We start from the raw sequence: 17,661 nt of genomic DNA on the forward strand, positions 1-17,661 counted from the left end.
GTTTCTTCATCTTTTGCATTACCAGCGCGCATTCCTCCAAAGTGAAGATTATGTTTCCCAATAAATTAGAAAAAATATTTTTTTAAAAAATAAAATCTCTTCCACAGAAAATATTTTTTAACTCTTGCCCCTAAGAGACAGCTTGATATTATTTCCAATGATCATAGAAAGTGCTGGTTTCCAAGAAATTCCTGGAAAACACAGGGTAGTAGTTCCTTCCAGTAGGCAGGCCAGGAATTCCACAGCACAAAATTTTACTGCCTAGAAGAATCCATTCATTAGAAGTTGAACTAATTAACCTGAAATACTGAATTTTTAAAAACGCTTTATTTTCGAAGATATTTAGCAGTAATTTTTTTACCTCAAGGTAATGTAATAAATGAGATTAATTACATAATTTTTAAAAGTTGCCATGGTTGTGACATGATAGTGATATTAACATGTGATATCATGCCTTAAGTTTGAGCCAATTCTTGCAGAAAGTTTGTGTCTGCATGAGTGTCTCCAGTAGATTTATTTTCTTACCACTATCTAAACTGATGAAGAAATACATGCTCCAAAGGATTTATTAATCCTACAAATAGCCTAGCACACATTAGATTAAGTTTACAGGCTTTAAGGGCTTTGTGTTTTGAAAAATAAAGCTTTTGTTTTAGGAGTCAGAGTTTGCATATGATGGGCAATTCTCTGGTTTTCCTCCCACCCACTTGTACCCTGATGTCTTTCAATTATGGTACCCTTCAGATGCAGAGGAGCGTTTAAATGGTAATACCATTAGAAAGGTAGGAGGTCAAAAAACTGAGAACTGAAGCTGGCTTTGAAGTTGATTGTCTTTAATTTCTTGGTAGTTCACTCTCATTGATGTCTCTTTTCTTATCATTCCTGCAGTAGTTAACATTTATGGAGACATATTTATCCTGTATCATAATCCTCTCTTTCATACTGAGGGCTTTAAAATTGTTCAGTTGAAAACTTTAAAAGCTTTTGTTGGAGGAGTTTGTTACAGGTACATCTGAAAAGAAAATTGAGAAAAGCACTGAAACTGAAATTTCAGAATTAAATGCATCACCTTGGAAAGCAACATAAATAGATTCCCTTTCTAGAAGCACTTCTACAAATGCATTTCTTCATATCATGGGTATAAGGTAACTATCATTCTAAATTAGAAATATCTGAATGTGCAACCAACTATTTGTCTTTGTGACTTACGTGCAAAGTGTGAGTAGGAGGAGGACACACAAAGTCTCAGAAAGGAATATGAAGATGTGTAGCCATAAATGTTGGTCACCACTGCAAAAAAGGTGTCAAATTATATTGGATTGTCAGCCCATCAATTGAAGAGGTCATAGCTCTCTAGTTGTGTTACTGGCATCTAAAATGTATCCACTTTCAGATCTCCCAGGAGTTTTTATGAAAATGCATGAGAAAGTTTGCTTAAATGACACTCTCTTCAAAGAAAACATGCTCGGGAGGCTGTGGGGTTTATTCAGTATTTTATTCAGGAACTGCCACTTCATTAAGGATAGTTTTTAATATATACATTCTCAGTTATGGACAGTTTTGCAATTCCTAAGCCATAGGCATTATTGAAGATGGCTTTGTTTCCTTTTTTTTTAAAAAAAAAAATTATTATTATTTTTTTAATTTACCAATAGCATTTACACAGTGACTACCCACTCACTTCGTCTAGTTTCCTAGAGCACCAGTGAAATTTCTGTAAATCTGTAGGAAAATGCATGGAAAGCAGCTGGGAAACTGGGAAGGCACAGGGAAATTTTCTAGGAATCACTTAGTAAATTCCTTAAAGTTGGGACAGAATTCCTAGAAAACAGAGGGAGATTTTCCAAAAAACACATGAGGCAAAATGCCTGCAGAGAAAGGGGAAAGTTTCTGAAAAAACAAAGTAGTACAGCCTAGAAAGTGGAATGCAGATAAAGGAGGAGACCAGCCAAAGTGAATATTTTCAACAAAACACTTCAGGTTTCTAGGAGGTTGGCAGTGGATTCCCCAAAAGCACACAAGGAAGTCTTACAGAGCAAAGGGGGGATTCCCAGAAATCTTGTGCAAAGTTATGGGCACGGGGAAAATTGTGGAAAGTGTGGAACATATGGAAAAATTCCCAGAAAGCTGAAGATATTCCTTGAAGGCACTGTAATGTGCTCTTGCAAAGAATGAGGTAAATTCCTATGATTTGGGGTGTGGATGGTCACTCCTGGAAAGCAGAAGGGAAATTTTCCAGAAAACATGTAGGAATTCCAGACAATGACAGGTGGCTGGCTGCTCTTGATACTTTTCAAAGTGAAGCAGCAAACTTGTACCAAACTCTCCAAGCTGCTGATCCTAAGCCTTACAGCAAACATGCATGAAGACTGAAACTTATTGAGTAGAAAATACTGCAAGTATTTTCATTGGAAAGATCTGATGGCTTCTCTGATAGTGAAAACATCTTTAGAACATATGATTGCAAGGTTTAGAATAGTTTATACTAATGGATAATCAATATAGTAAGATTTTTAAATAGTTCCAGTACTTTTTATGGTTATCTGTTTTTTAATTAAATTCAGCAATTTGGAAGGAAGCTAGAAGGTGGCAGCCTTGGGATGATAGTTAAAGTGAAACACAAGGCTACTGTCAAAAAATAAGCAATTAAAAAAACTTCATGAAAAGAGTAAATATCTTGTAGATGTGTGATATTCTTTAAATTATTCCTAGATTTCTTATTATCTAATGATTCTCCTCTTCCAATATCTGTTTGAGCACCAAGATACAGGTCATCTTAGAAACAGAATTTTTATTTTCAGTTATGGAGACGTTTATTGTCATTTTTCAGGTAGTCCTTTGTGTCTCATTCATTGCCCCTGTGGCAGAAACCTGTAGCAGCATACATTTTTGAAAACACTCAAACTCTTCTGTCAAATTGTGTAATTCAGGGCTCTTATTCTTTCATGAAATAATAATTGAGAATATATTTGCATATTGGATTGCAAAGGAACCAAATCCCTTCAAAGGATGTAAGCAATTGAAGAGTGTTTAAATATTTATTTGAGTTTTTAATCAATAAAGTAAGGTAAAAATAAGGAACAAAAAAAGCATTCAATTCACAAATCAGTATGATTAGTGCCAATTTTTGCCTCAAGTTTTGTGGCTGAGCTGACAGATAAGATTTCTGGACTTTATAATGGCAGCACGTACTATAAATACTGCAGTAGGAGATGTAAAACAATATTTGCTGTTAGCTGCATGTGTATGATTTTTTCCTTGGGATATTGAATTGTTTGGAAGTCTCATTTGACTGAAGCATTACAGTTTTAAGTCCTAGTTGCTGAAAAGTTGCATTTTACTTTTTTTCAAGGGTTGGTAATCACGCTTTCTAAAAGCCATTTGTAATGCCTTAAATAGAAGAGGCTTTAAGGTAAATCCATACTTAGCCCTTAATTTGAAATCACTGTATTTTTGTACATTTTTAAAATGTATATGTTCTGAAAGATTGAGGGTTTGTTGTAGTAAACACAATGCTGACAGTATTTGTGGCTGGTCAATTGTCCTTTACCTTCTGCCCATAAAATACTAAGTGCATTGGGGCTCTAGGTCATCATGACAGCTGGAGCATTGCAATTAATTATATATTGTTATTACATTAGAAGAAACTAAACTCAGAGAGAACAAAATCATTGCATTCTCTCTTTTTTAATATTAGCAGACATATCTTGTAATGGAGCTGTGTGAGGGTGGAGAACTTTATAAAGTGCTATGTGGTAAAGGGCATGTTACAGAAAATGAGACAGGACACATCATTCAAAGCCTTGCTTCAGCAATAGCGTGTCTGAACACAAACTATAATTACATTCCTCTGTTTCTCCCATATGTTGATTGATTTTGAGGGTCCGTACATTTAAAAACAGTTACTGATTGATATTTTATCTATTATTTATTTCACAGGATAAAAATATTCTGGTAAAGAAAAAGTAAAATACACTCCATGAATGCTATTTTAGAACTTTATTTTTCTTACAGATGCAATATGTGCTGCCATTTTCTTTAATGTCTCATCCTGCACCAGCTGTGGCAATAACTGTGGTATTATTTCTTAGCTTGCAACTGTTTTGCATTACAACTTGAACTTAGTTCAGTTGTTATATGCACAGTGTATTACAGGAGGTAAAAAAGTAGAAGTGAATTGTTCCTGGTATTTCCTAGCAGCATTTAGGGTTCAATAAACATCAGCATTTCCATCCACCATGCAGAACCATTGCAATTCTGCACAGTCCACAATAGAATTAACCTATCCAGCCAAAAAATGTAGAATTTGTAGAAGGTGCAGGACTTGGAATTCTTGGGGTTTTTTTGCAACATAGTTACAACATAGTGCTTTTGGGAACCCTTCCTTTTATCTCTTTTTCCAGAGAGATGTATGGCATTATGGAATGGTACCTACTGTAAGGCCTTGTTTCTTCTGGGCCCTCATCAAAAACCCTTGACTGGTTTGGTAGATAAAAATGAATTTCAGGTATGAAAATACAGGCAAATTTGGTAAACAGGCAAGATACGCTTGATATTTTTTGTTAGATGAAGTCAGATGATCTGATTTTAAAAGACCAAACCAGTATGTGCTTTTGCCTTTCTAACAGGATTGTGGTGAGGAATGAGATTTCAAAATTTGAAATTCTTATATGAATCCCTGGAAGAAGTGAGGAAGGTGGTTTTTGTTAGGCTGCCATTGGTTTAGAGTAAAATGCGTGGGAACTGCTCATAGGAATTAATCAAAAGATTTAGAAATGTTTCTGTCAGAATATGTTTGCTGTAACTGATAACATTTTATTTCTTGCTCTCTCTTGGCAGGTATTGTTCACAGACACCTAGAACTGGAAAACATTTTAGTTAAGAGCAGTGACATCAATGAAGTAAATGAAGTGAAATTAGACATAAAGTTAAGATGACAATTGCAGCAGTTTGGCTTCAAGAACAATTTTTGATATCCAGGTATTACTGGGAGACCCGACTTTGATACCTATTAGTAGATTTTGAAATGAGTTACTAAACTGTGTTATTAAGGGGAAAAAATAATTTGGAAGCTGAGAGCCACTGTTGAAAAGAATATTATTCTTTTTAATGGTAAGTACATTTCTTGGTCAATTAAAGAATTTAATTCCTTAAAGTAACCATACCTTGTTCATCCAGATCCACATTTGCATAGTCCCAAGCCATTAGTTACAGGAAGCCAGCAGATGCTGCGGCATGTAATTAATATTTAAATTAGGATTGTTTTCAATTTAAAGTAAATCTGTAAGTAATTCAGGAAAAAAAAATCTATTTACATGATATCTTGATTGAAATGCAAGTATATTATAGGATTCTTTTGATATTAATAAGTATTTGCTACCTAAACACAATGTTCCATATGCTTACATCTTCTTTTGTATTGAAGAAAATAGTCTTTGATGCTTTATAAATCATGTGTTTATTGTGCATCACTAATTTGCTATTTTACTAGTAGTTCCTGTTAAAATGCAAGCATCACCATGTACAACTGAATTGTTGGATCAGGAATTTACTATCTGGGATAGAAGATTCCAGGCTGAGAAGCATTTTAGACACTCAAGTGGACAACTTAGTAATTTATAATGGGTAAATCCAGACTGCAAAACTCTGTTTTCTGTTTCTTAGACCTTTGTATCTTTATATAATCTCATGCTCATTTAAAGAAACATCATATGGATTTCTCTGTACCCTTCAGTTTGGGACAATGTGTGCCTCTCTTCCCTAAAATGCCAGAAGTAGGTAAGACATTGATAAATTTTCTGGTTTTTTCCATGGGTTTTCCATCTTTTCATCCCACTCACCACTTCCATCAATAGAAACCACCATGGGCAGCTGTTCTTTTTTCATGGCCTTGCTTTACAAACCCCTTTGGAGCAGCAACTAGCACACTCTGATGTCTCTCCTTCAATGTGTAAGAAGTTTTTTAATGTTCCATCCTGTAAATGAGGTCAGATCTTTCCTCACTTTGCTTGTTCCTCTCATTTTAGAGGAGAATAATTCCTGAATGACTTCAGTGGGAGAAGCTGAAAACACAGAACCAAGCCCCAAAGCTGGTGTGGCCAGCAGCAATTAAAGTGACTACAGGAAAGGAGAGGTCCATCACACAATGTGAGATAAAAAATCAGCTAAGAACAACATTTACTTCACGCTTTCAGGCTTGAGGCAGATAATGTTACCTGTCAGGCTAAGGTTCACACCCTCCTATTTTTGGCTGTGCAAAAGTCTTCCTGGATCTTTATGATTTTCTGGTTTTGGGCAGGATACGCAGACAGAAATATGGGACAAATCCAAATGTGGCTGGTGAAAGAGGTTCTTCCACGTGGCACATGAGTACATGGCAGAGGTGCATACTGGCATGGGGCTGAGGTGAAATTTCGTTAATATTTATAGGAAGACCTTCTTTTTCGAGCCACCTCTCAATATCAGGACATTCCTTCCTGAACTCACAGATGCTGATATCTTCAGATGTATGTATTGTCTCACAGACTTTGATATGAAAGGTATAAAGTATAAAAGTATGCTGAAGAATTTGACTTCTCCATGCATAATACTTGAACAAGGCTTTCCATACAAGATAAAACCCTATCTTGTTTTAAAAAACCCAATCAAACAATCATCAACAAAATCAGCATTTTTTCCACCCTTTGAAATGTCTTCTTCATGGACAGTTGATGAATTGTACCTTTCTGGTAAGATTTCTTTTAACTCTGTATCACTCTGGGGGTGACCTCTCTCTGGTGACATAGAGCTGATTTTTAACTTATAATGTGCTGCAGAAATATATAAGAATCTCCAGCTAAACAGTGGGAATAAATAATCAGCAATATTATTTTAAGGCAATTTTCATCCCAAAAATGGGCTTACCCCAGTGTATGGGACTGATTAATACTTGATGTTGAAATGGAAGTTGAAAAACCCCCACCACAAAAGCAGGTAATTATGACGTAACCTGCCCAAAGGGGATGCTTTTCATGTCCTTTGTCTATTTTCCCTTGTCTATTTAGGCAATGAAAACTTTGCATTCCACAACATGAAGATTTGTAACCTTTTCTGATTTATACTGCATGCTATAACATACTTCACTCCATTTTCCAACATAGCATTATTTTTTTTTTTTTATTTCTGTGGAGTCTTTTCCTCAACAGTTTACACCAGGAGATTTCACAGCTTGCTCATAACACACTGAAGCAAAAACGAAATCATTTTCAGGGGAAGATAATTAGTCCTTCCAACATTCTGATTTATTAAATACTAGTAGCATTAAGTACTCTTTAAGTGAGGGGGTTGTACAGGGTAAGATTTCTTTCCAATTTACCAATTATGACAGAAACATAGAGTCTCATCACTGCAAGGGGCCTTGAGTTTGATTTATTTCTCTGTCCAAAGGAAGAAGCAGCTATACTGAGGTCATTTCTGATGAGTATTTGTGCAAAGTGTACTTAAAGACCTCCAGTAATGGAGAATCCCATAATCTTCCCAGGCATTCTATTCTGATGCTTCATTATCCTCCTAGAAATTTTTCCTGCTGTCTGCCCCGAACCTTCAGTTTGACAATCAGCTTAAACTTATACCTGCAGGCCATGATCTAATCACTTTTTTCATTATAAAGTTTCAGTTAACTCACCTGCAGCCACATAATTGCTCTAGCTGACCTAAGGGAGGTGGTGGAATCCTGTGTGTGGGAAAAGGAAAAGGGTGGCAGTGCGGTTCACATTACCAGGCTATTATTTCCTCCTCTATCCAGCACAGATATGAAGAACAGGTTGGCACCTTTCCACTGTCAGCAGTCTGTTACTTCACTTCTCTCTTGGTCTTTTGCTCTTCAAAGAGGACAGACAGCTACAAAACATGCCTTGACACAGCCTCCCACTTTGACAACAAACAAATAGCAAATGTTTGCTTAGAAGCATTTTTTATGGACCTGTGCATTGCTCCTGTGATATTTTAATGTATTAAATGATTATGTTAAACACAATAATTTGAATTACAAAAAAAAAAAAAAAACAGTATTTAAAAAAAATAGAGACTAAAATAAAGATGTGTGACATTTTATGTTCCTCTTGTAACCCCAAAGCCTGTCACCCTGTGCTGTATGGGCATTTGCTTCTGACAGGTGCCTAATATCTGTTACTCACCTCTTTGTTTTCTTCTGGGTGCCTATTAATTACAGTATTTTCATGGGAGTTAAAATTCATGAGATGCTTCTATAATTCTTTGATGCCAGCTTTTTCACTCTCTTACAAATAGATACATACCATGATTGCCTTTTTCAGTTTTCAAGTATTTTATCTGCCTTCCACTAATGGTTCTTGAAGAGCTAATAGCTCTGAGAAGTCTTGTCATTTTTAAAGTGCTCCAGAATGAATTTTATCGGTTACAGCTGATTTTAAAATTTCCAACTCAAGTACTTGCTGACCTTTCCCTTCTCTGCAAAAGACTGAGGTCTTGCCCCTTTGTCATTGATATTGATTGGACTATCCACTGCTTGCACTTGACATTTTGGTTAAAATTGATGCAATAAGACATTAAATACATTTGCCTTCTAAGCATCATCCATCAGTTGCTTTCTTGGTTGAATACAACACAGATGTCTTTATTCACTGTCTTCCCACCACTCATGTTCTTATAGATTATTTCAATTTGGGTTACATCCCTTGCTAGTTGCTCCTCATTTTTTCTTTCTGATTTTGCTCCTCTATGCTTATGTTTTGCTTTTGGTCTCATTTCCATTTTTTTTTTTTTTTTTTTATATCCCCCCTTGTTATGTGTGAGACCCATGGAAATTCAAAATTTAATCAGACTGGTGTAGTAATAAAGAAAAGATATAAAAGTAATATCAGCTCCTGAGTTGGTAATTTTATTTTGTGTAGGATATGTATTTAAGAATATAAATGTATATAATGTTGTAAGTTTTCCCAGAATGTAAATAGCATTAATTACAGATAGTTTAAAATGTTATTAAAGTGATTGATTAAAAATGAGTCCCTATGGCAGGTTTGGCCAGTTTGACAACATTAATGGTTAGAATTTCCTTCAAAATTTTATTTACCAGCTGTGGTATTATCAAGCTATTAAGTTAACCATTTCAAGATCTTTGTCATAATAATTAGATATTTGAAGCTTGGTGCCTACCTAAGACACAAAAAAATCTGAGATCACAGTTCAACAGACTTTTTTGATTTAGTGGCACAACACCAAGTAAAATATTCACTGTCAATCCCCCCTTCCATTGTGTGAAGGTTTTTTATTTAGTTATTTGCTGGGACTTAGTCTGTCACCTCCTCTGACTCTGGAATTAAAAACCATAGATCTTTCTGTGAACTCAACCACATCTCCCATGATGCAGCAGATAAAACCTCACTGACATGGCCCCAAACCAGTGTCGTTCTGACATGTGACTGAAATAATATAAGGTGAGCAGGGAATTGGTTCCAATTTCTGAATTTTAATCTAGGACTCAAATAGTGGGCTTGAAAATTTTTATTTGAGAGTATTTTGGCACAGTTTTTGTTAATCATGTGATGCATTCAAGAAAACAGAGACTTTGTGTTTTGCAAAACTGGTGTGCTCTTATGTGTTACCTTTGTGTCTGGTAGAAAACCAAGTTCATGTGATGTCTTGCAGTACTTTAGGTCAGTGTGTTATGAATGCTGCTTTCATAACTTACTGTGGAGAAGAAGAGTAATAAGTTTAATCACATAGCTAATGTCATAATGTCACCACCCTCTTAACTAAATGATGAAAGTGAGGACACATCAGCATGAATTGTTAAGGCCTGTACATTATTCATTTAAACATCTGCTGTTGGTTCCTCTTTACGTATGGGAATAAATTATACCACATCAGCACATTCTTCATGCCTTGTGTTTAAGCATTTTAAAGGGTTTTTTTTTTCTATTATTAATACTATTTTTTCTGCTTGGTTGGCAGCCCACAAAGTTATCAGTGCCTGTGACTACAGCCAACAGTGTGACATTTGGAGCACAGGTGTCATTATGTACATGCTGTAAGTAGCTTGTAAAAGTAATATAAAATGTACAGACCCATTTATAATACAAGTACTTACAATTTTGCACAAAAATAAAAAATAAGCCTGTGTGCTAAATCTTCACAAAAGAGTGAACTTTTATAATTGCTTGTATGTAAACAATACAAACTTCTATGCAAAATGAGGTAAAAGATACAATTCAGTATTAAAACTTGAGTATTTGATTTATGGACCACTAAATAGTCTGGAAATAACAGAATATTGCAGTGAAACACCATAAAATCAAACTGAGAGTTTAGGCCTCTCTTTTTCATTGTTGTCTGGATCTATAAATGAGGACTGAGAAGTTGATTTACAGATTATTGGTCCAGCTCTGACATAGATCGCACAAACTGTGCAATCAGGGTAAAAGCTTTTCTTCTCCATCTCTGACTCTGGTAATTCTGTAACTGAGATGTTCCAGGGCTGCCAGGTCTCCCTGTACAGGTAAACTGTATGTCTTGGAAGTTTATTAGTTTGCTGGTATAAGAGAAAGAAATGAAACTTTGTCTGTAAGACTACATGGATATTTATATTGAAATTTTTCATAATTTAGAACATTTGCCTTGGCTACGAAGTAATTATTCCTCTCTTAAAAATCTTAGCCCACCTATGCTAGCTAAAAAATATGAAAATGTACCCCAGTAATTGAAAATGAATTGTTGTAAAGGATGTAAATTACTGTTTATATGACGCAACTAAAATGTCACATTTTTTTCAGGGATGTTTTTCGATCATAATGCATTTGCATGTTTTTTCTCCCCACTTTGTGATTTTCTTCTCCCAGCTGCCACCAGATAATGCTTTAATGTCAATGTTTTAGCACACCAGAACCATGATTTCATTGGTTATTATTTCTGTTCTGTGATTGTTTTGCTTTTGTTGCATACCACTGAGTTCTTCTATAACGTAAGACTTTGTACATGGACCTGTGGATACAGACACAGTTTCACAACCTCCTCTTTTCTGGATTTTCTTAGTTTGATTTTTCTTTCCACTTAATTTTGGTTCCTCAGCTTCTTTTCTGTACAATTAACCCACTTTTCTTCTTGTGTCAGCACAATGAAGTTCTCATAGCTTTATTGCCTTCATTTTTATTCATTCTTTTATTTCTAAAATCCATGTGTACAATTTATGCTGATACAGATTGAGTTTTATCGTTGTACTTCATGATATTAATGTCTTCATCTCAGTAGTAGGATTTGTACAACATAGCAGAATATATTATAAAATGTTTGGTAGAACTGGAGTGGTTCGACTGACTAATAAGAATCCAGAGCTGTGCCTGCAATCAGCACAATTCACAGCTCAGAACTTGTAAAATTCAGAGCAGTGAACTGTGTTGATTACAGCTGGAGCTTAGAACTTCTGACCTTCTTCCTTAATTAGCAATATAAATATTTCTTAAAATTAGCATTTTGTAATCACAACAGTGTCAGAACAAAGTAGCATTAATTCACCCCTTGTTGTGTTGACTACCCAAGAATGAAAACACCGTGTATGAATTAATAGAATACAATTCACACTCCTTTTTATTGCTTAATTTGAAAACAGTAATACAAAAACCATAAGATCATCTTCTGATTTTAATTCTGCTTTTGCAAATTGCTTTTCTTCCCACCCTGAATAATAGCTCATGCTCCTGGCGCTCCTCTAATGGGCTTAAGGATTGTAGATAGATAGCTTAAGGATACTCTTAGAGGCATTATTGCTACCAGCACTGCTTTGACCCTTCCTGGCTCCAGCTAATGCTTCCCTGCTAAATTCCTGGCTGCCCTGGCTCCCCTGACCATGCAGATAGCATATTTCCTATGGGTGCCAGGACTGTTATTGCCATCACAGGCTCTGTCTGCACCTGGATGGGGTGACTCTAGAACTCTGTTAATGCACAGTTTCCTCTGCACGGTGGGGCAAGGCCAGCCTGTTGGATTTTTATGTGCAATTTAAGGTGTACTCCACACTTCCCATTTCATTTCTATCTTAACACATGCTAATAGAAGCATCCACAATAGCAACCAGCAAAAAGAAAACCCATTGAAATACAGAAGTGTGCCAGCACATTGGAGGATTAGAGCAGCAAGAGTCCGTGCTGCCTGTCACGCTCCGAGAGTGTGGCCCATGTGCTGCTGTCTAATAGGAAAGGGTCAGGGGATTTTTTTTCCTGGACAACCTGTACTATTGGATTTCTTCCTCATTCTTCCAGGTATGCTCTGGCCCCCACAGTAGTTTTCAAAAACCTTTGTGCAGCTGAAGAAGCCTGGGATGCCTAATAAATTACTTCCTGCATTGCAGCAATAGGAAACCTATTAAGAAAGTGTGGTAATTCTTGCTCCTTTCTAAAGGCACAGAAAATTTCTTCACAGATTTTCGAGGTGCCATGTGATATGTTTCACCTACTTAACTTGATTTCTTCAGCTGAAGTTATCTGTTGTCTGTCATTGCTTTAGTCTGGAGAGAATTTAGTCCTATCTGTGCATAGCAGAATAATGGGCATTGTCACCAGCCAATACTTAGGGTATCATGTCCTGAAATGAATGCATTCTGCCCCTTTTCTGTTCCTTAAATTGAGTTCCATGTGGATTTAAGTCCTGAGGGAGACTGGGAAGGAGAACTGGAGGATAAAAGAAAGGTAGCAAATTTTGTCAAAGACATTTTGAGATTAAAAGTTTTGGGGAAAGTGCACCAAAGTATTAATTTTATGTTTAACCTTAAAAAATTAAAACCATGTGAATGAAACAACACAGTATTTTGCTTTGATATAAAGTGACAGGCATCCTTCACCAGGATGTGACAACTATATTTTTCAATACCTACTCCTGTGTTTTGGGAATAGAACTAAAAAAATTATTGCAAATAATTTATTTGATGAAGTTAGCTTCTTTTGTGATTGTTTGTTTTAAATGGTCACAAAAAGGAGTATGAGTTTTTCTCAAGTATTTGCTATGTAATTCTTGCAAGTCAGCTAAGCATGAACAGTATGATGTAAAATCTATTAGGAATTTAATCTTAGTTTTCATTGAAAACACAGACCCCATAATATGGTTTTCCATTCTATGTGATTAGTAAAACACAGATCAATACTTACATTCAAAATATATTCTCTAATAATCTTTTACAGTTGATGTTTCTGCTTAATACTCCTGTTGGTACATAGTCACAGAAATCGAGTACCAAGTGTCTGATATTGAAACTTCTTTTTTTATCGGAATATATTTGGTTTTAGTTTACTATATGTTTCAGTTTTTTATTTCTTTCCACATTGTTAAGAATATAGTCAGTGTAAAGGAAGCAGATGACACAGAAAAATTAAATTGAACATACAGATACTACATTTATTCAAATATTGTCCTCAAAATAACAGAAAATAGATACAGGACAAGAATATAGCTGAGGTATATTTTTCCTCTTAATATGGACACTTAGGGATAGGTCTTCACATTTTTCTGACATTTCTGTTTTATTATCCTATTTCTATTGATAAATAACTTTGGATGAGGCCAAACAAGGCAACAGTCCCACTACATAGGTAAAGAAGATAAATCTAAATAGCGGAACAAAGAGTGAAGAATTGAAAATTATGCTTTGTTTCTTTGTTTCTCCCAATATTTTCTGCCTTTTTTTTTTTGGTTTTCCTGAAAAATGTCTTTTGGACCAGTAAAAGGAAATTCTAGACTATTCTATTCTAGAATCAGAGTTGCTTTGATTTACTATTACTCTATGAAGAATAACACCCTAGTCTGAGAATTGAACACATTTCATAGATTTTAAGACTTTAGAGCTGAGTTCTGAACATCAGTGGAGTTGACTTTAGGGATACAGGCACCTACTATGTAAGACCATTCTGACATATAAGAAATCTGCAGAAAAAAAGCCTACAGAATAAAAGTATCTAGTAATTATTATAATGGATCTGTGATTTTTGTTTGACCTAAAACCTGGTGTTAGAAAGACTGCTGATGGGGACTCCAATGCTGAAATTGAGAGTGGTCTGTTTTGTCTTGTGGCTCTTGTTTCAGTTCTGGTGACTGCTATTAACCCGCTAGTCCAAAAACACTGGCCCATGAACTACTGATGGTTCTTATCACTGCAGTAGTGATTGACAGTACAGAATTGTTGAACTGTTTGATGGAAGATATTACTTGGACATGGAATCAAAATAAATAAGTACACAGGTTTTGCAGTAACTATTTCTGAGATAGAAACACTGCACACAATGGCAGCAAGTTAGCCAAGGGTTGTTTTGGGAGGGTGAATTAGGGAGTATTGAAATACTCTGTGTGTTCAGTTTAATATTTCCTAGCTGTTACTTCAGTTGTTTCTTGGCAAACCTTTGGCTAACTACTTAAAAATACATGTAATACCAATTACCTTTTACCTCTGTGGGTACCTAGTGACAAAGATTAAATCACCTCTTAACCTCATAACCTTTTTCCTTTTAATCTCTCTGAGAGACACATTTTTAGAATTTGAGTCACATTTGTAGAGTTCTCTGAAGTTTTCCCAGTCCTGCCAACTTTTTGGAGTGATCCCATAATACACAGGTTTTGCCTTACCTGTGAAAAATGGTAGGTATTCATTCACTGACCCTAATTTTCTTGTACCTTGTATAGCAAGCTTGGAAAAAAGCTTTTGAACTTATAAGAAAGGAAGACCTCTGCTTTGAAAAATTTGGTCTGGGAAACAGTTACCAAGGCTGGTAAGTACACAATGCTCTCACAGAATAAATGTTGACTACACTGCAATGATTTCCAGAATTACAGTAGTTGTGATATTTTTCTTAGCTTTTAAGTAGTACATGTTTTCCAAAAAACAAAATTGATGTTAAAAATAAATTGACATAAATGATCTTGTGAGCTAATTTCACAGCACCGTAAGAAGAAAGGTCTCTGCTGTATTAAAACACTCAGTTGAAAATGTGTCATGTTATTAGTAGAAATGAGAGGTTGGTTTAAAGTTGCTGTTTTCATTCCTAAAAGAACAAGTTTTGAAACTACTGACAGCTGATGATGTTCACCAAATCACAGCTAATGAATTACTTGATAACCAGTGGGCAGCTGAATTATGAAGAGATGCAACTTCTCGTATTGTACCTCTTACTGTCATGGTACGAAAAGTTGCTGTATTGCCTCAGTGGAACCCAGCAGGTTGGAAAATTTTAAAAAATGCAGTCTAAGCAGCGTATAACACTTGTTAGGGGTCTGAGCCAAAGCTCCCAAATCCAAGCATGTTTTGCTTGTATTCAATGGGCTTCAGATAAACCTGTTAACTAAGTTAACCCCTTTATACTGTATTCCTTGCCCAAAGCAACTTTGCCTGGCTTCCCATAGGCTTTGACATAATATGAAAGTATGGGTTTGGGTCAGTTTTGATTAATTCAATGATAAAATGTTGTGGTTTTTTTATTATTATTTCCTATTTTATTAAAAAAAAAAAAAAAAGAAAAAAGGAAAGAACTTTGAACTACAGGGCCACTCTGAAGGCAAGTGAAATGTAATGCTGGAAGGGAACCTGAGATCTGGGCTGCAGATCCTGTCACTGTGAGAATACTGAACTTTCATCTGCCTCATGGAACACTTGTGCTATTTTGTAGTTGAAATAAAAGGAGAGGGAATGGACATAGCTGCCACTTAAAGATAACCCACGACAGCAAATCCTAATTTCTTCCCTGTCTGGCTTCTGTACCATTTAGAAACAGAAATTCTTGTGAATCACTGCAAAGTATTCTGGTATGGTGGGAGGATAAATAGCTCTCTCTATTCAAGATGGAGCACTGGTTTTGCCTCACACCTTCCTCTACAAAAGAGAGCCATTCTGGACTAGCCTGCAGCTTTCTTCCTTCCTGCTAATTGAGTAGAGCTGAGCAGGAAGCTTTTTCCCCCAAGGTTTCATTGCATTCTTGTGTGTGGGAGAATAGCCACAACCAAACGTGTTACTCTACAATGGCCTGGAAAATGAGGCAATTTTCATCCAGCTCTGCCCTGCCATACTATGAGTGTCACACTGTCTTTGCTTCACAAAAATGAAGATCTGGAAGACTGCCAGCCATGTGATTTCACGGCTTCTCATCATGTAGATTCACGGAGCTTGAGACTAATTTCCATATGAATATCCTTGCATGTAACAAGACCTCCCTATAGTTCATAGAAACCATTCCTTCTCTCCATACTACACAACATTTCAGACACAGTAGATTTTAATTTTTAATAATTCTTTTTATGAGGCAGGTATCAGACTGGCTATCTTATCTACAAAATACCTACAAATTCAACCCTGCATTAGTTAGTTTCCATTTGCACTTCCACAATAAATGTGCAACAAGTCAACAAGTATTAGTTCAAATGCAGAACTATATTTTAGATTTTTTTCATCAAGTTTGAATGGTTTCTAAATGTTGAGAGGTGATCATCATAGGCTGATGACAGAATTCCCTCATGCCAGGGATCACACTCTAGGGCCTACAACCATCCTTGGGCCAGAGTCCAACAGAAATGAGCTCTGGAAATACACTGAAGCCATTTGTACCTCCAGCTGATCTACTCCTAACAGTTTTAACTGCTTCCTTAAGGGAAAATTTTCTGGGTGAGACAGTGCTTGAGGCAGTGATTTTTGGCTTCATTCTTCAGCCTTTTCTGTAGGTGAGCAGCCAGTGTTTCCTATTACTCAACCCTTTGTGCCTCACACCAGGCACCAGAAAGGACTTTCATGGTTTGACCCCAACTGGCACCTAAGCACGATGCACCCAACTCACTCCTGTAAACATGTACTCCTCAGCCTCAGTAGGCAGATGGTGAAGGAAAGTCTTCTGTTCCATACCTTCTACATTCCATCTGCACATTCCATCCAAAGCCCCTGCCTGCTTTATTGGCATTCTCCTATGATGCTTCTGGTTTTCAAATGCATTACATATTGCACTGTTAAATGCTTTTCCATTTCTAGTAAAAACTCTAGGTTTTAGAGGAGCAGAAAATAAGAAATGGGAACTTCAAGTGACACTCAAAGTGAAAAGTCTCACTATTGCCAAATTCTTACAGAAATGCTCCTGAAGTTACCCTAAAAACGGCCTGGTTTTCAGAGCTGTGGGACACCTGTAGTTGCCTCCTTACTTCAGCAGGAGTTGCAGGTACTCAGTACCATGGAAAATCAGGACACGAGTTTCTAATTCATGTTTATGCCTTCACAGCCTCTGTGATTTTACAATAGCCAGATGGGGAACATGGAAGTGCATTATCATGTAGAGAATTCTGCGTGTAAAAAAATTAACCCCTTGGAGCCATGTGACACATGAGCTTCTGCATAGGAGAAAAATGCATTTGGCACCACAGTCTCCCACCAGGAAATCCCTACCTTCTGTACCAAAAATTTATGAAGTCACAAGTCATTCTCAGTGATTAAAACTGGCATTTTAAACATAGGTGCAGCAATTTTATATTCCAGAACAATACTTTAACAATAAAAATTTTAATCTAAAAGTTACCACGTTCTTACAGCTAAACAACTGACCTCAAGCTCAATTCAAGTTAGTGGAGACCTCTGGAGGTTTGTGCGTGTTGTCAGTTTGAGTCCATATAGAGTTTTGGCCGGGGGCTATGCAAAGG

The sequence above is a fragment of the Cinclus cinclus genome, chromosome 6 (genome assembly GCF_963662255.1).
Source record: "Cinclus cinclus chromosome 6, bCinCin1.1, whole genome shotgun sequence".
Classification (NCBI taxonomy): domain Eukaryota; kingdom Metazoa; phylum Chordata; class Aves; order Passeriformes; family Cinclidae; genus Cinclus; species Cinclus cinclus.